Source organism: Pinus tabuliformis, chromosome J (genome assembly GCF_031772625.1).
Source record: "Pinus tabuliformis cultivar Carrire ecotype Pingquan chromosome J, CPIR1, whole genome shotgun sequence".
Taxonomy (NCBI): domain Eukaryota; kingdom Viridiplantae; phylum Streptophyta; class Pinopsida; order Pinales; family Pinaceae; genus Pinus; species Pinus tabuliformis.
In genome coordinates this window covers 1,040,771,219-1,040,795,596 of record NC_142295.1, presented here as the reverse complement: position 1 = coordinate 1,040,795,596, position 24,378 = coordinate 1,040,771,219, and the positions used below count along the sequence as shown (strand labels likewise).

The following is a 24,378-nucleotide window of genomic DNA, read 5'->3' as shown; positions in this document are numbered from 1 at the left end:
GAGGTGTTAGGCAGCACAGGGGTGTCCATTGTTGATGAGGGGCCATTCATTGTTGAGGGATCCATTGATGAGGCATCCAGGTCTGTGACAGAGTTTCAAGATGACAACCATTGATCACTGACTAGTGAGCATGTCTTGCATGTTGGGTTATCTATGGAGGAGCAGTTGGAGGCTCATGTTGAGCCCATGATGGATGAGGATGCACAACCATCGTTTGGGCTAGTCACCGATGAGAGGCAACATAGAGAGCACATGGGATTTCAACATAGTTTTCTCCATAGGCACGCTAACGGGACCTACAATGTTATTAGCCCACCCCTATGCATTGGATTGAGAGAGGTAGAGTTGTCTAGACATACTAGAGGGGATGACCAGGTTAGTAGGACTGAGCAACATGAGCTGAGTAGGACACCACATTAACTTGGAGGGCTTGTTCCTTCCATAGGAGATTGTACATTTGATCCCTCCTTTGTGATTGGATGGCGAGAAGTATTGAGCTGGTACTCGATGGAGCAGGCTAAGTAGGTGGATACATCCGTGGCCACATTTCAGCAGAGGCCATGGATTACTAGAGGGGCTCGAGGGCCAGACTGTTGTTGGGATCCAGGTGGGATTTGCCAATATGTCATAGAGCTAGTAGGTGATGGTAGTAACTGCGTGATGGATCTCATGTTTGGGCACACACACATTTTCAGATATCTATCAGAGCCTCGGACAACACTAGTGACATGATGGTTTAACAGAGGAGCGGGCATATTTTATGAGTTTGGCATATTGACTGTGCGTGGAGTCACAGGGTGATTAGCCTACTCTGGTAGGAGCAGGTAGGAGGATGTGGCATCGACAGATCACCAGACAAGGCATTACATGGAGACGATGCTCTCTCATTGGTATATTGGACACCAAAGCTACAGAGGATAGGCACAATAGTGTCATTCCCGTTGGCATGCGAGGAATTAGGCCGATCAAGTCCGTCAGTGCAGAGTAGGAGATGTAGCCCACATTATTGAGGGTTTACTAGCAGAGTGGTGGATGCATTGGTGCATGTGGGATGCCAGAGGGTGTAGGGTGGTACGATAGTGAGCATTGGTATCCAGTGGTGCACGGAGTTGTGCCACAGAGTTCAGTGCTATGCAAAGGAGTGCGGGGGTATGTATTTTTGTACAACAAAGTATGATGATGCATAATAGGTTGTTGGAGTGTTGCCTCCGGAGAGATCTCCTGAGAGGGACAACCGACATACCTTTGGGTTTGGCACTCCCAGGTTTGGAGAGCAGGTTGGTTGCAGGGCTGATCATGAGCTTCCATATGTGTACTTGGATATACCCATTGGAGCCCACACATTTATCACTCCCCAACATTGCACACTGATACAAGGGACTTGGGTATTGTCTCTAGATGCTCTCGTCATGAGCAACAAGACCCGAGAGGTTCATCTGAGACAATTGGATGAGACACAGTGCATCAGGAGAGAGGCTTCCCAACTGTGGGATATGGTCAGGGTGCGAGTTGGCAGGTGCAGGCTTGGGGGTGGTCCGATCTTCTGCAGAGGTAACACGTGCTCCACCCTTGGGCCCACACTTAGGGAGATGCATGGCACCTTTTGGGTGAGGCATTTCGAGATGTCTCAAGAGCATATACAATAGTTGGTGGACCCTTCTTTTAGGTAGAGGTTTAGACTCCAAACAGTATTGGGTAACGCCCACAGGAGGCAGGATCACATGTCTCACAATGTGGCATGGCAGGCGCAAGGCAATCTTGCAAGCACCTGGTTGATTCGTGATGTATGGATTCCATATACTGATTGCATGCAGGGACTCGAGATGGAGTGCGGGTTGGTGCCAACAGTTGTCAGCCTTCATGACTATGTTGCAGTCGATATGGCTATGGGATCCAGGGATTTGGTTGGTTGATTGGTCACTCTATTTCGCGATGAGCAGGATCTGGGAAGAGAGTGACCCAACTCACTCTTGGTTTGGCATATGGGGCAGCACTAAGGCCTTCATTGCATGTCAAGACCAATTTTCCTTCTTACTGCTTCGGATCAGGGTTAGTATTGGATGGGTAGGCCTTGACATCGTGGAGATGCCCGGGCTAGATGTGTTGGGACTCCATAGATATTATTCCATCAAGTTCCAAGAGAGGAGGTTACACCTAGTGCACGATTGGCAGACAATTATGGTCAGTGTGGCGCAGCGACAACATGGTGGCACCCATTTGAGACCAGAAGGGGATTTAGGCACCACAGGACTTGGAAGTTCAGCTACCCTTAGGGATGAGTTGGCTTCTACAGGGGAAGGTCACTTAGATCTTCCATTGGGCCTTAGTGAGACGCTGATGACATGGGGGGCTCCACCAATATGGTAGGATGTCCAGCAAGGAGATTAGGGGGAGAACGTGCGAACAAGGGTTCATCTCCACCGAGATTGGACTGCACATTCAGGAGTCTACTCTTGAAGTGCACTAGATCGAGTACTCAGTAGGGCAGCTTCTCGAGGGTCTACTCAGGATTTCACCTTGTTATGGTGCTCTACTTGATATGCAAAGCGCTTTTGAAAAGTTTATCTTATGGGACAACAAGTGAAGCGAAGGAGGCTTCACATGGGTCAGGATGGTTTGGGACTCTGGTGTCATAAGATTCATCCATGTTGTGGTGGTGCCACAACGAGGAGTGGTGTTGCGCATTTGGGACGCTAGCATTAGCTAGGCCAACATGTGGAGCAGCCACATAGGGTGACATTGCTTGAGGACAAGCAATTGTTGGCAGGGAGGACTGTAATGTCCCCAATTTTTGGACATGCAAAAATAATTTAGGAGTTTTGCAAATTTTTTGATAAAATTAAAAAGTGGAAAATATTAATTTTGTGAGAGAAGCAAGAAATTATTATTTTAATGGGATGGCAGAAAAATAATATTTACTTGGAGAAGTAAGGCAAAATATTATTTTAATGGAGAATGATGGCAAAATGGGAAATTATTATTTTATTGGAGAATGGCAAGAAATTAATATTTTATTGGAAAATGAGGCAAATTACTATTTTATTCAAAATGGCGGTGAAGTTTCCTAGTGGAAAATGTGCCCCACCAATATTATTTTAATGGAGAATGGCGGTAAAAAGGGAAATTATTATTTTATTGGAGAATGGTAGCAAATTAATATTTTATTGGAAAATGAGTCAAATTACTATTTATTCAAAATGGCGGCAAAGTCTCCTAGTGGAAAATGGGCCCTACCAATAAAATAATTGGGAAAAACGAGAATCTAGAAGCTAGGAGGAGGCTCCAGGGAGAATTATAAATAGAGGATTGAACTCATTTGGAGAGGATTTTATTCTATCATTTCTATTTGACATTGTGAAGAAGCTCAAGCGAGTTTCAAGAGTTTCAAGCGAAACTCAATAGCTAATTTTGGTGGACTTCGAGTGCCACCCTAGTTAGCTTGTTGGGAAGATTATTTCAGATCTTCCATTGATGCTCAATCAGTTTAGTTGTTTAATTCAATATTGAAGATCTGATCACAAGTTGTTGCAGGAAATTGTTGCCATCCTAGTTTGTATTTACAGGTATATTGTTCCTATATCAAGCGACCGAGTTTAATTGTTTTGCTTCCAGGGCCGAGAGGGTTAATGAACAGAATTTTTCTCATCACAGAATTTTCCATTTTCCATATAAATTACAGTCAGTTCAGATCTGATTATTGTCTCGAAAGTGACTGCTGTAGCAGCCTGTAAATTGTGGGACGGTACCAAACTTCCAAGAAAGCCGAAGCATTTATTTGCTTGAGGAATCGTGGGATATATTTCGGAGGAGGGCTGAATGCTCTTTCTTTGAGCTGACTGTCATATAACTAAAATCAGTTCCAGAATTGAAGATCATATTGCATGTTGGTCCGTTCATTATGTACCTGGGCAGGATATTTATTTAATACAGTGTTGGAGCAATTTTGTAAGAAGACTGTGCTTGTACATTTGTATTGGCAGCCTTCCATACCAGGTTCCTTTGTTTCTCTGTCCTTTATAACTTGTCTACATCATTATGGATTAAATGTATTTCTGCTGGTGTGTATTTCTGGGCTTAACATGAGGAAGAAATATAATATTCAATGGGTGTAACATGCACCTCTTTATGATAAATTCCATGATACGTTCCTTGTAAACTTGGCTGAGATTTTCTTGATTGAAAATTGTGTTTACTTCTGCATTAGAGGTCTGATATCATAGTGGAAAGAGACATTCCAGGTTCACTCATATCACTCATCATTGTAATCTCTGTTTTGCAATGTAATTTCTGGGTTTTCACAGCGAAGAAATGGGTGCTATGTGACTGTCATAATGATAAATATACCTTGCTGAGTTTGTTATTAGCCTCATATTGTTATTCTGGGGTATGTTTGCAAGTATAAATTTGGCATCATTCATTTGTCTAAACTCAGAACAAGAGAAAGTACACCTACAGAAGTTTGCATTTGAATTGTTGACAAATTCTCTCTATGATCAGAATTAGACAAACTTATTAAAACAGGGTGAAACTTAAGATATTTCCAGAAAGGAACATTACAGGATCTCGTTGTTAAGGTTGATTTATTTGTAACATCTTCTGAAGCCTTGTAAAGTTTTTTTGTACTTGTCGTGAAGGCATTAGTGCTTCAAAGTTCAGGGTCTATTATTTTAAGCCTTCCTCAAGGGTTTCAAGTCCTCTCTCTCACTGTCTCAGAGGGACTTCATTGTAACATCATAATAAAAGAATCATCCTTTTCTGATGGAGCTTGGAGTTCTCACCCCTCGGTATCCTTGTCTAGGAGGAGCTGCTTGTGTGTATGTGCTAACTTCTCCTTTTTCTTTCTTGCATTAGTTTTCGATCTGATTTCATAGTCTTGTTTTCTAGATTAGTATTGCATTTCAATCTAATATTTTGCTCTTCATTTTGATCTGTCTTCACCTAATTGCTAGCTATTTGGTCTAAAATTGCAATTGAGTAGCCACTGTCTTAAATATCACTTGTGTTTTGGACTAAATAGAGTTTTCTATTTGTTTAATTAGCAATCCCATCTTCCATCTCTAAAATAACTACCTGTTCTTTGTTACATAAATCTGTATTTGCTCTTTTGGTCTTTAAACATTCCCAAGTGAAGTGACATTTTCTAAATCCAAATCCTAACTCGTTTCACCTAAGAGCAAATTTCTAATTAATAGCACTTGTGTTATTTCTCTAATTGGCATTCTCCTTAACGCGTTGTTTCATCGAGTAATTCATTGATCTTGTGATTTTGGGATTGAAGTGTTATCATAATCTTGACATATCTTGAGAATTTCTCCGTTTGAAGCACTTACTGTTATCATATCACATTGAAGCATTGCACTGCAATTTTGCATCTCATTTAGATCTAGATTTGCATTGTAAAAATTTACCTCCAAGCATAAGCTTGGTGGATAGAAGGATAGGACAACCTTCTTCATTATCCAATTTGAGAAGCTTGACCCTCAAAACAATGGTTAAAACGAGTGACCTTACAATTCTCTTGTGGCCGAGCCCTTGTAGGAACAAAGGCATTTGGGTTGCTAGAAGTCCTGGGTAGGTATCGTTAATGAGGCCTTAGCCTCCTTCCCCAACACTTCTCCCAACAACCTTGTTCTAAGGGTTGCTTTGATAATTGAGGAGAAGGCATTCACCCATAGGTTAGACATATAACTTAAAATCAACCGAGATCCTTGCATCACACATAGTTTAGTCTTGCATCCATTCTAACATCATCTCATTTGGCACATTGTTGATTTGTGAGCATCTATCTTTACTTCCAATATTATATCTTTCTTGTACTTGTCATTGTAATTACTTGCTCCTTGTCCTTTACTATTGATCCATCTATTTTGAGCATGTCTTTGAAGTAGAAGTACAAATTTCTTTCATTTTGCAAGTTATATTTCACTGCTCATATTTCAATTTTGTGCTATCATCTTGTACTAACACCGGTCTTGCAGCAATTGCTTATCATTGTGACTTCAAGCATCATTTCATTTTGCAAGTGTTATTTCTTTATTGAGCATTGTTTTAAAGCACTGGTTTATCACTGTTATGTTGTCGTTGTCATATTGATCTTATTGGAATCCATCTAGGTAATATTTACATTGCTCATTTAAATAATCATACTTGCTAAATAATCCATAAATTCAAGTTACTTAGAAGCAATTGCCTTGCCCTTAGTCTCCCATAAGTTGTTGTTTTCAACAAGTTTTTCTTTTATAATCATGTTTAGGGACTACCCCCCATAGTTTGTTTAGGAGAGAGCTTAAACGGAGTGAGTGGGGAATAGGTGACAGCCCCTGCTCTGATTGTGCCTTAAAGTTTATACCTTGTGGGGTTGGAAACTTTTCCCACACTTAGGTGTACATTTTAGGCGACAACAAGACTGAAACAAATGGACCTATCCCATACTTGGTTTATCTTCTTTGGCTCGTTTACTATTTTTCAAAATAGGAAGATTTGCGCATACATTTATTTCAGCAATGTTGGTGGTAACTAACTATTAGAAAATTACTGTGTATACTTGTAGCATTATACAAAATATTACCCACCTGAGCTGTAGAAACTTGAAAGTACCTCTTGGTGCAATGAGAGATTATGCTGTGTTTTGTACTGAGAGGATTTTTGTTTGCTTTACAGGTATTGTCCGACGTGCCACAGCTCTTGGCAGGTATCTTCAAAATCCATTAGCTATGGTTGCAACGTTATGTGGTCCTGGCAGAGAGATATTATCATTAAAGCTTCATTCATTAGAACATTTCCTTAATCCAGATGAAAGATATGAAGCTATTGAACAGGTGATGGTTACAATAACCAATCAAGTTGGCGTTGATATAAACCTGGCTGCTTGCCATGAGTGGATGTTTTCCCCGCTGCAATTTGTATCAGGACTTGGACCGAGAAAAGCTGCATCCTTACAGAGGGCTATTTTAAGGGCAGGGCGTATTTATTCTCGTAGAGACTTATTGACCACCCTTGGAGCAATGAAGCGGCTTGTATTTATAAATGCTGCAGGTTTCTTAAGGGTTAGAGGGACTGGACAGGCTGCCTCTAGTAATCATGTCATGGATCCATTGGATGATACCAGAATTCATCCAGAGTCGTATGAACTAGCCAAGAAAATGGCTGAGGATGTATATTGTGAGGATGTGGGACAGGAGATAGAAGACATGGATGAAGAAGCACAGGAAATGGCAATTGAACATGTGAAAAGTCATCCCGATCTGCTTAAAGCCATTGATATTGATGAATATGGCAGAAGTGTGGAGCAGCGAACAGGTGATAGAAAAAATGAAACCCTGAGTGATATTAAAGTTGAGCTACTAAAAGGTTTTGAGGAATGGCGGCCTGAACATAAACCACCAACACAAGATGAGGAATTTTATTTGCTTACTGGAGAAAGTGAAGAGAGTCTTTCTGAAGGGAAGATTGTACAAGCAACTGTTCGTTTTGTCCAAAATAATCGTGTAGTATGTGATCTGGAATCAGGATTGACAGGAATAATTATGAAGGAAGAACTTTCTGATGATAGAGATATTGATCCAATAGAAAAGATCACTGAAGGCAGTATCCTTACCTGTCGGGTGAAAAGTATTCAGAAAGCAATGTACATAGTGGATTTGACTTGCAAAGCAAGTGAGTTAAGGAGTGATCATTGGCAGAGTGGACAGGTTAAGGATCGGTTCTATGCAAAAGATGAATCCCTTTTACACAGCGAGCAGGAAAAAGCAAAGAAGGAAAAGGAGCTTGCAAAAAAGTCTTTCAAATCCCGGATGATCGTGCATCCACGATTCCAGAACATTTCAGCAGAAGAAGCCATGGAGGTAATGAATTTTTGACTAATAATTTTGGTTACTGTTGAGATATATATTTGCATTGTAACATTATTTTCATGTAAATATCAGATCTGTAGTATATCTATTTGTCCAAATCTTTATCTCTTTTTGTCTCTCTATATAGCAGTTTCTGTGTTAGGTGCATATATAAAATGTCTTTTTCAAATATATAGAGGAATATTTTTATTTTTGTATATTTGGCTGGCATAATTTTGTTTTAATACATACCGCAGACAAATGTTGTAATTTTATTATTGTGAACAAAATTACATTTTTCAGTTTTTCAGATGGCAACTGCCATTCAAACTAATGGGAGTTATTATAGGAAGATATCATATCTCCTACTTACATAACAACTGTGAGTCATTTCCAGAGTTTACTGAACTCTAAGGCTGAAAAGATCTCACATACAAAACCTGTGCTATTTCTAGAGTAACCTTTCTAGCAAAAATTACAAAGATACTTTATGACAGTCCAATATAAAGCCTCCCTAAAATACAGATAGAGTAAAAAAAAAAAATCTTTAGTCCTGATAGGAAACTTCGGGCCAAAAGCAAAATAGAGCTGTCAAATGATCTAAAAGAACTGGTGTAACAACAAATAAACAAGAACTAGGAAATGCCCTCGATGAAATTTAGAGACAGAAGCTGCATAGTAAGACGATCAATTCAACCTCCTTGGGGCTAGCACCCCACCCCTATGAGCATGTTTAAATAACACACCCATTTTTATAGGAGTAACTTCACACTCCCACTTTGTATTGCCACTTGTGTATTGAGCAGTCTCGTTGACCTACTTTTGATTATTTGTTGGACATTAATAAACTTATCTTATCTCAACTCCCTCATTTGTATCAAATTCTTTTATTATGAGCTAAGTGATCTCTTATGTAATTCTTTTAGCCTACAGGCATCCACATCTTGTGTTTCTCTTATTGATAGGTTTATTTTATCTTCTCTTTCTGTGCTTATGGTTTACTTTGATTGAGGGTTTTCTGGGTGGCTCCATTTGATTCTTGCTTATCTCTTGTGATTTCAAAAAGGTATCAGAGCAGGTGTGAACCTCCTCTTCCTTAGTCATTCTCACTTCATGCTTGGCATTTCTAATGAATATTGGGCTAATTTCTCTCCCCAAAAGTTTCGCACAAGGGCATTCCTCTCTCTGTAAGGAGTACACTGCCCTAGGGCTGTTATCTTCTCTATTTATTGCAGGTTTTAGGGATTCATCTTCGATGTTCATTCAATGATTCAGAGTTTGCTGTGGAAGATTGTGCCTAACCTATGGAGTTTTGGGGGCTGTTTTTTGGTAATACTGTTTTCTGGAAAAGCCACCCCATCTAGGATTTTCTTTGGCCCACTTTTATGCACTGATATTGAGAATTTTTTCCACAGTTTTGAATGGTTGGCATTGAGAGTTGGTTTCTTGCAGAGATATTTCAAAGTTATTCTCTGTGAATCCTGAAGACTTTTTCACTGGTTGAAAACACCTGAGTGGCTGTACTGGCTCTCCTTCCAGACCATCCTTTACAGAGTTCTTCCATTCTCTTTTTGTGGATGTTTTGATGTTCTTTGTGGCTTTTCATGCTGGTACATGTGCACTAGCACTATTATCAGCTTCTATTTTGAGTTGATCCAAAGCTTTTGTTTGGTACTGATAGTATTGTCCCAAGGGCTACAAAACTTTGCCTCTATGGATTATCTCATTTCTTGCAGGCTTTCCGACGGTATCACCAATCTTCAAAGGCTGACCACAGTACCGATCCACAAGTGTTTAAGGATCATCTTTCTGTAGGATTTTTAAGTTTCTTGCTTTTAGGCCTTCCAAGAAATGCCTCCAACTCGCATCTGACAACCTTATATGGTTACCAGTTTTAGTTATATCCAGAATTAGAAAATGCTTCTCTTTAGTTTAGCTTTTCCAGATTTCACTAAAGTGTATGTATTAGAGTGATTCCAAATATAGATAGTGCCCAGGTTCTGAAAAGAGAGAGTTGCTTGCTTTCATGCACCCACACTCTCCCAGCAAATGTTCGATTCCAGGAAATTTACTTATGCGGGCTGGGCAAACTTCTCTAGGTGACTAAGGGTTAGGGTTTGACATTGTTGCTGCATGAAGCAGAGAACTATTGTAAGTTACTGTTAATCATTCAAGTTGTTTTATGTGAGCTATATTGCTACTGTAATTTTTGTTTCGAATTATACTATATAGACAGATGTGATTGACTGCTGCAATATTTCCTTGTTGCCATAATTTTTGGTGGTGTTGGAGTTGGTTTCTTGCAAGGATATTTCAAAGTTATTCTCTGCATATCCAGAAGACTTTTTCACTGGTTGATAGCACCTATGGTTGCTGTACTAGTTCTCCTTCCGGACCATCCTTTACAGGGTTCTTTCATCCCTTTTTTGTGGATAATTTGACATTCTTTGTGGCTTTTCATGCTGGTATTTGTGCACCAGTGCTATTTTCAACCTCTATTTTGAGTTGATCCAAAGCTTTTGGTGGGTAGTATTGCCCCAAGGGCTGCAAAACTTTGCCTCTATGGATTATCTCATTTCTTCCAGGCTTTCCTACAGTATCACCAATCTTCAAGGGCTCACCACAGTGCTGATCCAGGAGTGTTTAAGAATCATCCTTCTATAGGATTTTTAGGTTTCTTCCTGCCTTTCAAGGAAGGCCTCCAACTTGCATGTGACAACCTTAGATGGTTACCAGTTTTAGTTATTTCCAGAATTAGAAAATGCTTCTCTTTTGTTTAGCTTTTCCAGATTTCACTAAAGTCCATGTATTAGAGAGTGATTCCAAATATAGATAGCGCCCAGGTTCTGAGAAGAGAGAGTTGCTTGCTTTCATGCATCCACTCTCTCCCCACAAATGTTCTACTCTAGGAAATTCACTTATGTGGGCTGGGCACACTTTTCTAGGTGACTAAGGGCTAGGGTTTGACATTTTCAGACTTGCTGCATGAAGCACGGAACTATTATAAGTTACTGTTAATCATTCTAGTTGTTTTATGTGAGCTAAATTGTTACTGTAATTTTTATTTTGAATCATAGACATGTGATGGACTGCTGCAATATAAGCTTGCTGCCATAATTTTTTGTTGTCTTGGTAGATCTAGTGTTCCTTATTCAGCTGTTTTCATAGGTTTCAGTTTTTAGCTATATAGGCTTGCTTAGGAGCGCAGGTCTGCATAGTATCTTACCATGACCTGAATAGATATTCCATTCAAAAACATAACACATAGAAGTACATCATCACTACATCAGGGACCAAGTGCCAAAGAAAGAAATAGAGCTGATTTTTTGTAGTCCAGAAGTTCAAGCAGCAGACATTGGGAATATTGGGGGATGTTAGACAAACTAATGTAATGTTTATTTTGTAGGACTTAGGTCCTAGGAGGTCATTAGTGTCAAAGATATAAAATTAATGTTAGGACCAATTTAACAGTGAGTTTGGACAAGGTTGTAATCAATGTATTAAAACCAGCTGAACTAGAACTAGAACTGGACGGTTCAGCTGGCCATACCTCCAAAGGCACCAAACCAGGCCTCAAACCATTTCTGGAACTAGTTCCATACAGAACCAGCTGGTTTGGTGTCCAAGCAGATCTAGGACAGGCTGTGCAGGGTCTGGGGCTGGGATTGAGAGCAAAAGAGAAATTTAACATCTTCCAGTGACTGAGGAAATCAAGTGTTTCCATCACTATTAGCATATTTATTGTGGATTAGAGATTCATTAATTGATACTGTGATGAATCGGTGGAATTTGTATGAAATGGGCTTAGAATTTTTAAATAACTTGACCCCCACAGTGGCCCCTGGAAGTCAAATATTCCTGGAATATCGTCTTGATTCAATAACAGTCAAATGGGGAAAATAAAACCATAATTTGTTTTAGTTATAGTATGTAAACTCCAATCAACAAAGAGTCAAGAAGGTAATTCAAAAATGTTGTTAATTAACATAAAATTCTTGTACATCAGTTATGGAGTCCATCTTGGGAGACATTCAGTTAAGCAAAGAGTTCAACTTGAGCAACAGTCTCTAATGGTTTGGAATCTTGGATTGACATTGATGTACACATAATTTTCCTTCAAACCTTCATATTTTATGTATTTTTTAGCAAACCAGTATATAAACTACAATAAACTGATTTAAATCCAGGCAAACCCTTGGCCAGTTCCGAGTCCAATTCTGACTTTTAAAACACTGATGGTAATGACATGATTATGATGTAGTAATGACACAAGTCTCTCCTTCGATATGCACATGCATTTACTACCTGTTATTGGATTGAATAAAATGCTTCATTGATTGAATAAAATACATCATTGTTTCTCTCAAAACACTTCTACCCATTTTATGTGATTGAGAGCAGAAGAGAAATTTAACATCTTCCAGCTACTGAGAGGAAATCAAGTGTTTCCATCACTATTAGCATATTTATTGTGGAGTAGAGATTGATTAATTGATACTGTGGTGAATCAGTGGAATTTGTACCAAATGGGCTTATAATTTATAAATAACTTCACTCCTACAGTGGTCCCTGGAAGTTAAAAACACCTGGAATATCATCTTGAATCAAATACAGTCAAATGGGGAAAATAAAAACACATGCTATGAGTTATAAGTTTAGAACGTAGTATACATTCATAGTACACTTAGTCTCATATCGTGTACAGACCCAGGGTACAGGGAGGGTCCTTTCAAGAGATGGGATCAATACACAGATGATGCTACATTTGTGGACGAGGAGATACAGACAGATGATATTATTGAGCTACCTCCAGTTACTGTGGATGAGCAGGAGGCTCTAGATGAGAGTGATCCCTCCCTAGAGAGCTTGTTGACTGAAGATCTTAGTGATGTTGATGAAATGGATACTGATGACATGGCTTAAGGAAGCCTAATCTTGTTGATTATTCAGTTTCAATTTTTTTGGAATTTTGAAAATTTGAAATTTCTATTTCATGTTTAGAAATGCCTTAGGGAAAATTTTGAATGCAGTATGACAATGGACATATACTTATGATTCTAATATTTATTATTCACATCAATATGTAAATCTAAGTTACCAAGATATGGAAATGAATCTGGATACGGATCCGCCAAATTTTTTAAAAGTGAGGATCCGGATACGGCTAGGATATGACAAGTACAAAAATATATAATAATATTTCTTTAATTTTAAAAAACATATTTGAAGTTCAAAATCAAAACCATTCATGAATAACAACATTAGCACTGTATAAAAAGCATTCTGAGAACACTATAGAAAAGCTTTTATAATTTATAGTTTATATTATAAAAAATTCATTATTTAGCATAATATATGATAGTTTAAATTATAACTATTAAATATTTAAATATAGGTTAACTATTAAATAATTTTAAATGTTTAATATTTTGACTATATTTATTAAATGTAATATCTAATATTATAACGAAATTTAAATATTAAAAATGTTAATACAACTATATTTTATAGTTATAATATGTTAAATATTTGAATAATAATTATAATTAAAACTTATTTATATTTCTTTTTTCTAAATGACTATATTTTAAACAATAATTTAAATTAATTTATATTATTTAAACTATTTAATTTTTATAATTTATATTCTTGATATATCTATACTTAAATATTAAATGAACATATCACATTAAATATATTTAATATTATAATAATATTGATTTAAATTATAGTTATATTATATACAAATAATTATAAACTACATTCTAAAGTAATTATAAATAAAGTCTAAAATTTAAAACATACGTTTTATTTTTCAACAGAATGGTCAACTGTTTGGACACGATACAGAGCCTTTCACACAACGCAGCGCTCCAAGCCCGTGGCTGTCACACAATGCTCCAGTGTCGTTGCCCTCGCTCTTGTGGCCCTCGTTGTCGCCCTCGAGCGCTACTGTCCACATAGCGGTCCAGTCCCATTGCCCTCACATTTTCTCTCGTCTCCATGGTCACAGTGTTTACAGTGTTCGTCGACCACGCTCAGTTTTTGTGCTATTTTCCGTCGTTCTATCTCTTATTACAATGGACAAAAGAACAATTGTATTTATACGCTGTCCAATTTTCCATGAGATTTTTCCCAAACGAACTGTCAAAATGCAGAAAATCGTTTGTTGTTGTCGGATCTGCCTCCAAAACCACTAGATTCTAGCTTGGGCCAGCTAAAATGTTTCGAAATGGTTTGAAAATTCCAGATACGTTCCAGAACCGTATGCATTGCTGATCCGTATCTGTACCTTTTTCTGATCTGTGGATATGCGTTTTTGTCATCTGACCCCACAGATCTGGTAACGTAAGATGTAAATTGCAATTTCCACTTGATATCAAATTTGAAGTTTCAAAGTGAATGTTCATGTTTAAGTCTTTAAATGATTTTTCTTGTTGTAAGTTGGAAGATTTCAAAATTCAGATATATTATAATTTATAAAATATATAATATATATCAATTATAAGATACCCCCGATGAACCCACATAGTCTGTTTCAAAAAGTGACGCACCCTTCCCCGTACTCGTCCCCATACCCGTCCCCTAACACACGTTTCCTGGCAACGTAGGTAAACTCCAATCAACAAAGAGTCAAGAAGATAATTCAAAAATGTTGTTAACTAACATAAAATTCTTGTACACGAGTTACGTAGTCCATCTTGGGAGATAAATTCAGCTAAGCAGAGAGTTCAACTTGAGCAACAGTCTCTAATGGTTTGGAATCTTGGATTTACATTGATGTACACATGTAATTTTCATTCAAACTTTCATGTTTTATGTATTTTTTAGTAAAGCAGTATATAAACTACAGTAATTTTCATTGAGCAACAGTCTCTAATGGTTTGGAATCTTGGATTTACATTGATGCACACATGTAATTTTCATTCAAACTTTCATGTTTTATGTATTTTTTTAGTAAACCAGTATATAAACTACAATAAACTGATTTAAGTCCATTCAAACCCTTGGCCAGTTCTGAGTCCAATTCGGACTTCTAAAACATCAATTGTAATAACATGATTATGATGTAATAAAGACACAAGTCTCTCCTTACAAGGCTTCTCCTTCGATATGCACATGCATTTACTACCTGTTATTGGATTGAATAAAATACATCGTTGATTCTCTCAACACCCTTCTACCCATTTGAATATCTCTAACAGTGCAGGTCTTGTACTATTCACAGTCTGGAATGCAATTCTTTCTTCTGTAGAGAGAGAAAGATTGATCTTTTGTCCCTTGGACAGCATCCAGCAGTCCCTATCCAGCTTTCATTAATCCTTGATCTTACAATGTCTCCTACCATCAGATATTTAATTTCCACACCAAGAGACCACAGCAGGGTATGCTAGATAATATGTGTGGAAGACACATGCAGATTTCTATGCTTTTAACAATTGAAATGCATAAGACCATCCCTCAAAAAACAGTAAAATTTAGGATTGCAACCAAAAGAAAGCAGGCATAACATATAATGCAGGAATCTCATTCAAGTGATAAAAGTTCACCCAATTTTGATTCTTTTATATCCTTGTTTATGTCTAAATTTATTACATCACACCATTGCTTCCTTTCCTAGCAGTTATTTATAGTGATATTTTGTCATATTTTCCCTAGTTTGCAGAAGCCATACCTCTGAAAATGTTTGTGCACACTCCTCGTACTGCTCAGTATTTAGATAGCAGAACACTAAATTCAATGAAGAAGCCAATAACAAATTCTTAGCTTCAGAGAAGGGTATTCCTGTGAGATTGGTTGTTGCCTGTAGATAGACAATTCAGAACACATAAAACTACCTGTCTAAAAGGGAATCATTTCAAAGAGTAACAAAAGAGAAAAAAACACATCATGTTATGGAAGCATAGGGAAACAAGAAAGAACCATCTTAAACAAGCTTACAACCCATGATTAATTTGCCACCGTCACAAATATAATCAAGTTAAAAGAGTATGACATATTTGCAAATATTTCTCTGCTGCTACACTGTATTTCAGCATGCATCAATACAAAGTGGCATCATGGAGGTGGCTCCTAAAAAAGGAAAGAAGTAGAGGTAAAGGAAATACAAGGAGGTAGGACCCTGTCTAATATTTAAACATCATTTTGAAGATGACAATAGATCCAAGAGTTATGTATTCAGAATTTGGATTACAAACAGTGAGTTAATCAGGCCCTGCTAGTGACTGCTTCACTAAAAACTGAGACTGGATTAAGGAAGCTCTGAATAGAATATTGTCAGGGAGAGGAACTGGAAGAAACTCTGAACTAGAGTATGCTGCTGTCTGGATAATGTTACTTGTGTTTGGAGTCTGGGAGGCCTGTCTTGGTCGCTAATATGAGGTCTGGACCGGTTGTGTTGCTGGATTCACTGGGAGGTGGTGGTATTCTTGTGAGCATGCACTGATATCAAGTGGGAGACTGTGTATCACTACTGGTTTGTGTCTTAGTACCCTTGGTAGATGGGAAGATATGGAAGAAGGTGATCCTAAATGTTCTTCGAAGTGTTTGGGAAATAGGAGTGCAGGAATGGGGAAATGCACATTTGTGTTTCTTATGTGAGATGTAAAGATGATTCTTCTGGCGAAAAAGGCAATGATAAGAGTATCGAAGGTTTTGAGTGTGGGTAAATGAACACTGAAGTTGGCTATGGAGGGCTTTACTATCCTTATCATACAATTTGTTCATAGCACAAAACATGAATATGGGAGTGAGGGGGATTGGGTGAGTTGGGATAAGTCTTGAGGGTTCCTTTCCGAATAGTCAAGGGCAGGTGATTGTATTTGGTGGAAAATGACTCAAGTGAAGAGAACTAAGAGTTAGAGGGGAGCATTTAGCAAAGATGGGATGAGGAGATGAAAGGGTCTAACACGTTAAAGAGGATAGTGGTCTAAGGTGACATTGATGTAATGTCCTCTTTTAATTAAATTTCCCAAGGGAGGATGAAGTAGCCTATTCAACCCTGTAGGCTATAGTCAATTATAAAGGGGAGACCCATTATTCAATGCATCGGGGTAACATGTGAAAAGAAGCCAAATTTGTGGCAAAATGGAGGGAAACTTGTTAGCACCTCAAATTAAATTTAGGAGAAGAGGTCCCAAAGAGAATTTATAAGTAAGAGAGTAGAATCATTTTTTTCATCATGGGTTGTGGATATTTCTATTTTGTGGGATAAGACTCTTGGAGGGTTTTAAGACCCCTTACCTCTCGTTGGTTTAGGTGGTGAAAGATTATATTTATATTTTGTGAGGTAAGACTCTTGGAGGGTTTTAAGACCCCTTACCTCTCGTTGGTTTAGCTGGTGAAAGATTCCACCCTAGTCAATCCTTTCTCCTCATTTTAGTTGGGATAATTTTATGAGGCATCTTTCAATCAAGGGAGGACTTCTTTGGATTGATTGGCTTGGGCAACTAAGGAGCAATTTTGTGGGACCAAATTCTGTCCAAGACAATTCCAGGGTAGTGAAGGTGATATCTGGGCAAGCAGTTAGCCCTTTCTATGACAACGTAACCTTGTTAGGGCAATTACAAGGGCAACGAGGTTCTTGACAATCCTAAAACCCCAATTCTAGTGCATGCATTTAACCTGAGGATGTTTCCCTGCAGTGACGGGGTTATTGAAGGACAAATTTTCGGTAGTGTAACACCCTAAGATCCTGGTCTGAGGCAACGACCATCTTGAAAGAGGTTTCCCTGTGACAATGAAGATAATTAGAGCAACAGAGCATTCCTAGTGCCCTACCTGAGGTAGCAAGGGCTTATTCTGTAGTTGCGGGCCACGTCTGAAGGTTTCATAGTGGCAGTGACTCCTCACTAAAGCACACTTGAGGCAAGGAAGTGAAGGTTCAATTGGAGAAAGTGGATAGGGCAATCAACTTTCCATTTGGGACAACAATAGGGTCCACTTTGGGCTCTTTGATGATATCAAGACAACAAGGCAACAAAGTTGTGAAGGCAAGCCGAGCAATGATGAAAAGAACTGGTAAGATGGTTAGTTGTGTTAGGGTAATTAGTATTGTAATCCTTGTAAAAAGATTGCTACTGTCTCGAAATTGTTGAGTGTTGTACAACAAACTCCACTAGTGTAACAACAATAGGAGTGAATGTGTGGAAATTGAAACTTGATGTATATTGTTGGTATTATTGAAACTCATCTACTTGTTTACATTATGGTCTTTTCAGCAATGTTGCGAACATCGGGATTGGGATTAAATCGATGAGGGGAAAAAATTGGAAAAAATCGTAAAAATCGGGGAAAAATGGTAAAAATCGGCAAAACATCGGCAACATTAAAAAATATTAAAAAAATCATTTTTTTTTCAAATTTTGAAGTATCTAAAGCATCCATGTTTTTTTGACGATTTTTATGATTTTTTGGCAATTTTTATGATTTATTGCTATTTTACGATTTTTATCGCAATTTTTTCAGTTTGGAAAAATTCGTGGCGATTTTTTCATTTTGGAAAAAATCTTGACTATTTTTTTCATGATTTTTTTGGCGATTTTTATGATTTTTTCAAAATGAAAAAATTGCCGATTAAATCGCCATGCCAAAATAATCGTGATTTAATCACGATTTTTGCAACACTAGTTTTCAATGTCATCTTTGTTGAATTGAAAAATTATAGTGTGACGCTAGAGCAAAATTTGTCACATGTTTTTTTAACCCCTAGGGTAAATTCTCCTAAAGGATAAGAAAGTCAAGTAAAGGAACTTCCAATTTTTGGAAAGTTAGAAATACTCTTGGAAAGATAAAGGAAATGTCATCTTTTACTGCACAAATATAACATACCATTTTTTTCTCTCAAATTGCCCTTTCTCAAATTGTGTAAGGGAAAAAATGGGAATGAAACCCTCTTTCTAAATATGGGCAAAATGAGAGTGAAATCTTCTCTATAAATATTTACACTGTTCTTAGAGGCTTCTAGAAGTCTCGTTAATTAGTAATTAGCCTCTAATAGGGATTATATCCAAAATTTAGGGGCCAAACAATGAAAGAGTCCAAATATACCTAATGAAAGATGGAAGCCCATCATATAAATGCGGGTAAGGTCTTGAAACCCATTTTTGGTTGTGTGGGATGTGTCACGTGTGTCCCAAACGTGGGACGTGTTGGTGTGGACGAAAACCCATTTCAAAAGGCATACGACACATGTTTCCATGGCACTGTGTGAAACAAACTGCACTTGAAGTGGTGTTTCTTGCAACATAGTTTGAGGTTCTTACCCATTTCTGAATAGAAAAGAGTTAATTATATTTCTATCTCACTACATAACTTCAAAGCCCTTTCCATTCAATGAGCCTTCAAATGCATTTGGATGCTAGGGATTTTGAAAATACATTAGTTCTTTTTAAGCCATAACCTCCAAGATCCTTTGGAATATCAATTCTCTTGTAAGAGATCTAAGGAAATTTAAAAGAGAGCCTCGTTTTTGTTTATATTTTTCCAATGGTTTGTGTAATGATGGAAAAACTTGGAAATTCTAGTCTCTTCTCGACTGCCTCTTTGCCATCCAACAATTGCATCATTTTTTTTTCAAAAATGTAACCCTACATTTGATAGCCTCACCAGAGTATGCTGCAAAATCTTGGTGATATAAATCCTCCAATAGTATTTCCACTTCTCTTACCTCTCTATTATCAACTTTTTTTCATAACTCCACTTTGCTACAAATTATTTTAACCTATTTAAATTCACTTCAAGTTGATTGACGACAGATTCCTTACACTTACAATTGTAAAGATACCACTAGCTTCTTATAACATTGACAAACAATTCATTCTCCAATTGTTGTGGGCTAAATCTAAAGTGGATTGAATGCCTTCCCCATAGCTCCCATTTCCAAAACAATGGTAAAGTGATTTGCCTCTCCACTTATTCCTCACATCTGTCGAAATTATGATGTTCTACGCTAAAACAATTACTTATTCCAAAAACTTCTTTCTGCTGCAATATTAGTTAAGCAATTGTAGATAGAACATAAACCAAATGCACAATAGAAGACAGCCAAGAACATAATGAGATAAAGAATTTAGGTCCAATGACCAGGGCAAAACCCACAAGGGGAAAGCCCAACCAAATTCTTCTTGTGTTAGATATTAGTTGTTCAACAGAGATATAGAGTACAATGAGATATCAAGAGAATGAGTAAGTTCACCCAAATCTGAACAAGTTGTAGCATGAAGATCACGGGTAGCAGTAGGAGATGCAAACGTTGAATCAACCTTCCCTACATCTAAATCAACACTTAAATATTGAAGCACTGAATCAACCTTGGCTCACCAAGTTCTGCTCTTACTCTCCAAGTCTCTCTCTCTCTCTCTCACAATCTTCTTCAAGTCTCTCCAACTCTCTCTCTCAAGTTCAAATTCTTCTTTTACAATGCACAAGTAGTAGTAGTCAGGTGAGAAGACATGAGTCTGAGACACATATATAGGAGGAGCAACAAATTATTGTCATAAAGGAGGAGCAATATGCATGCCTTGAGAAAGAGTAACATATGCCATTTACAGGAGTGTAACTCATGCCATTAAGGAGAGAAACACATGCCTTAGTAACTTATGCCGTTAAGAGAGGTATGCATGCCTTAGTTAAGGAGAGTGTAACATATGCATTAAAGAGAGTGTAGGAGGAATATTTTATGACATGCCTTTAATGAGTGTAAGAGGAATATGCCATTTCTTTAATGAGTGCGTAAGGGAGTGTAACATATCATTAAGAGAGAGAGAGTTACGTAGTGCCATGTGAGTCATCAAGGAGAGAGGTGCGAAGTGATTGACTTCATGAATGTAAGGTGACTTGTAATAATAATATCATAGTATAATACAGAATAATAATAATAATAATATATTGATGATTAAGTCGAGATTGAACTATTAGGATTGATTAATGATAAGTTAAGTGATTTTCCTTCAACTATACTTGATTACCAATAGAAGCAAAGTGATTTGCTATTTTTGAAAAGTTATACTTGAGATGTTAGACATGACTTTCTATTTTTAGAAAGTCACTCCAAAATGGTCAGAAATGAGATTTTATTTTAAAAAATTCATCTATGAGCTACCAATTTTCAACACTCCCTCAAATAGGGAGGAATTTCTTTCTTCAACAAAGATCTCTGCTTTCTATACTCATCTCTGTTTATCTTTGCTTTCAATCTAATGAAAAAGAATCATCATAGGGGAGATTCATCCATCACCCTATATCCACTGATCTTCCCACCTAAACGCAGACTTGTGGGGATTACCACTTGTCAACACATGATAAGGATCACACATAACCAAGTTTTACCACAAGATTCATGTGGTAGAACACCTGCATCCACAAACTTTGGGGGGGTTACCACTTGTCAACACATGATAAGGATCGTGCACAACTAGGGTTTACCACACCCATTGGGACAAGTGGCAATCCCAACAAGGCCAACTTGTGGGTAGGATGCACACTGAGGTATACTCTTGGCAAGTCCTAAACTTGATTGTAGGGGGGATTACTACTTGTCAAGACATGGCAAGGATCGCGCACAAGCTACAATGAAGAGTTCCCTCAACCCCAGGAGCTCTCTTGACTGCATTCCCAACTTGTGAGCTCAAACAAGAGGGAAGAGCATAGCTTAGTGTTCTCGATCATCCATGACTGCCCCCACTAGGAAGGGTCACATATGTCAGTCCAAATTGCTCTCTAAATACCAAGAAATTTCCTTTCGGCAAAGGTTTGGTAAGTATGTCAGCGATCTGATCATTCGTTGCAATATGACAGAGTCTCACTGCTCCTCTTTGCACCATATCCTAGAGATAGTGATATTTAATCTCAATGTGCTTAGACTTGTCATGGAACACGGGATTTTTTGCAAGTCGAATCCGACTCTTATTGTCACAGTAAATTACTGTTGTATCTAGTACATGCTCAAACAACTCTTCAAATAGCATCCTTACTGATATTGCCTCACAGCGAGCCATGCTAGTAGCAATGTACTTGGCTTTAGTCGTACTAAGGGCTACCAATTTATTTATTTATTTTTATTTTTTATTTTTTATTTTTTTTGTTTTGCTCATCTAAGATATCATGGCAAATCCCAAGCTGAATCAATAGCCAAATGTGCTCTTTCTGTTAGCAAAGTTACTAGCCTAATCAAAATCAGAGTGCCCATGTAGTCTCATATCTCTGGAAGTATATCCCAATCCAAGATTGATGGTCCCATGTAGGTATCTCAAAACATGCTTTGCAACAATCCAATGTGCATGTGATGGCTTAATCATATATTGGCTCAGAGTATTAACCACAAAACATATGTCCGATCTAGTGTTTACTAAGAACATTAGTGCCCCAATGAGTTGTTTATACTCAGAAGGATTTGCCAAATTAGGACCTGTAAGTGCACCACATAGTTTTTGAAATTCATATCCATTGGTGTATTCATGGACTTTCAGTCATACCAAATCTTTCCAGTGGCTTGACAACATATTGTCCTTGAGAAAGGGAAATCTCACCAGGTCTTTGCCATAGCTGTAGGCCCAGAAAGTAGTGCATCAAGTGGAGATCTTTCCTTTCAAACTCAGAAGCTAACTCTCTCTTACACTGGAGGATAAGAGGTTCTCCACTTGTCAAGAATAAGTCATCAACATATAATACCAAAATCCAAGGCATACCTTGGATTGTCTTGAAGTAGAGATTTGGATCAACATTGCTTCTGGTTAAACCAAGCTTCATTAAGAAGCTATCAATGTGGGCATATCAAGCTCTTGGTGCTTGCTTCAATCCATAAAGAGATTTCTTTAGTCTACACACATGAGTTTTCCAATCATGTACTTGAAATCCTTGTGGTTGCTACACAAATACTTCTTCCTTGGGGAAGCCATGCAAAAAAGCAGTTTTCACATCCATTTGGTGAAGAGTCTATCCCTGGCTTGCAGCTAGAGCCACAATTGATCGGATGGTATTATATTGGGCAATGGGTGCAAAAACCTCATCATAGTCTATTCCATCTTTCCAAGAGAAACCTCTAGCCACAAATATAGCTTTATATTTTTCAATACTGCCATCCGCACCATGTTTAATTTTATGCAACCATTTAGAAGTCACAATAGACTTACCTTTGGGTCTTGGAACTACTTCCCATACATCATTATGTATGATGGACTCATATTCTTTGGCCATTGCATCTTTCCATACTTGATCTTTCACTGCTTCTTCAAAAGTGCATGGTTCAACCTAAATAATGTTGCTCATGGCTACAATGTATCCCTAGAACCGACTTGGTTTCTGGCTTTCTCTAAAGGTTCCTCTAGGTGTAGTATGTCTATCAACATCTTGTAGAGTGTCACGAAGCCATAATGGTCTCTTTTTAGCAGGAGGATCACATGGAGGAGGATCCAAGGGGTCCATGGGCTCCATGGGTTCATCAACAAGATCAAGCTCAAGCTCAGAATCTTCCTGAATTTCCAAGGCATTATCTTGTCTATCAACATTATCAAGAGGAAGAGGAGTGTCACTTGCCTTTTCAAGAGCTGCATCTTCATCAAATGTTACATCCTTGCTAAACGCTATAGTTCTTTGACCAGGTACGTATATCCTATAAGCTTTAGGATTTTCACAATAATCAACAAACGTACCTTTCTTACTTGAAGCTTCCAACTTGTTCCTCTTTTCCTTTGGCACATGAAAGTAGACGCTTTGATTGCTTCTATGATAGTTTTGTTCTTTCTTTCTTTCAGCCACACCATTTTGTTCTGGGTTATATGGTACAATGGTCTCTTTCCTGATTGCAACTTCTTTGCAAAAGTCAATAATATCATTTGAAGTGAACTCTCCTCCATTGTCGGATCTGAAGATTTTTAATCTTCTTTCCGAATGGTCCTTCTACTAGAGATTTGAAGTCTTTAAACATGTTAAATGCTTGAATTTTGTTTTTCAAAAAGAAAATCCATGTCTTGCGAGAAAAATCATCCACAAAGATTGTACAATACAAGTAGTCACCAAGAGAAGTTACATGCATAGGTCCACATAAATCTGAAGTACCTAACTGCTTTTGATTTTGCTAAGGGAATGGTTCCTTTACATGCTTTCCACTTGCACACCCTTGGCAGACCCCATCATGATCAACTCTAATTTCAGGCATTCCGGGAACCATCTTTCTCACATGAGGCAATGCTTTATAGTGCAGATGAGCAAACCTTCGGTGCCAAAGTTCATATTGATGATTGTTGTCATGAATCAGTGCATGGATTGGTCTTCCATTGAATTTATAAAAACCTTCAATTCTTGATCCTAGAGTGAAGGCATCTCTCATGCTAGATGTAATTGGCCAAGTGAGAAATTTTCCATTTATGAAAGCAACTTTCATTTCGTTGTCTTCTAAGGCAAATATCGATACAAGATTCTTTTTCAAACTAGGTACATAAGAAACTTCTTGAAGAGATAAAGTTTTACCTTGATCCAGATGAAAAGAAACATAACCAAATGCCTTTATAAGATATGTAGAGTTATCTCCAAGAATGATTTTCAGATT

The 24,378-nt window shown here is 37.8% G+C and overlaps 1 pseudogene across 1 annotated transcript in view; it reads left to right on the top strand.

Moving 5' to 3' along the window:
* Positions 1-24,378, top strand: part of LOC149230460 (transcription elongation factor SPT6-like) — a 264,092-nt pseudogene that overhangs the window by 177,862 nt on the left and 61,852 nt on the right. The window contains exon 15 of the transcript XR_016248009.1: positions 6,661-7,844. The product of XR_016248009.1 is annotated as a transcription elongation factor SPT6-like (transcript). The remainder of the gene's footprint in view (positions 1-6,660; positions 7,845-24,378) is intronic.